Source organism: Hypanus sabinus, unplaced genomic scaffold, assembly GCF_030144855.1.
Source record: "Hypanus sabinus isolate sHypSab1 unplaced genomic scaffold, sHypSab1.hap1 scaffold_2310, whole genome shotgun sequence".
In the NCBI taxonomy this organism is placed as follows: domain Eukaryota; kingdom Metazoa; phylum Chordata; class Chondrichthyes; order Myliobatiformes; family Dasyatidae; genus Hypanus; species Hypanus sabinus.
Window position 1 is genome coordinate 9,245 of NW_026780424.1, and position 756 is coordinate 10,000.

Here is a 756-nt window from a genome sequence, read left to right on the forward strand (position 1 = left end):
CTTTGTGTGACGGAGACTTGTGTGGGAACCAGCCTGCCACGGGTGCCCTCGCGAGTGTCGTCTGCGGAGACCTCTGTTCCCCGATCGATGCGGCTTGGTCGGTCCTACCTTTGGGAGAGGCCGAGTGGAAGCGACGGTCTCGACACGTGCGGCGAACTTCCACGCTCGGCTCGTTACCATCTCCGGAGGTGGGTTGATGGGTCTGCCGCGGGGCGGCCCGATACCGACCGAGGTCTTCATGCTTCGGACGGAATTGGACGTTGGGCATTCGCACGTTTGCACCGCGATCGATCAGCCGGATTCCCCCGCCGGCGGACGAGACTGCTGCGCCCACGAATGACGGGGGCCGGGCGGGCGGCCGTCGACCATCCCGAGAAGGCAGGCACACACGCGCTCCATACCTAGGCGGTGAAGGTGCGGACCTCACCGGAGCGGACGACGGGGCGGGATGGCGAGGCGCTCACCGGCGCGGCGTTGGCCCCGGGCCGTCGGAGGCGAGCGGCGACCGTCGACCGTCCCGAGAGCCAACTCGGCAGGAGCGGTGCGGGTGCGGACCCCACCCAGCGACGCGGCTCGAGAGGGGGCGGCGCGGCGCCGCGACGAGCATGGCCCCGAGAGTGCAGGGGACGGGCGCGCCGGCCGCAGCAGCACTCTCTCGCGCCGCACAGGCAAGGCGAGAGAGTCGGGGGAAGTCCGAAAACTAGAGTGGCAAGAGATGCCCGTGCAGCCACGCAACCGAAGCGTTGATCCTCGGTC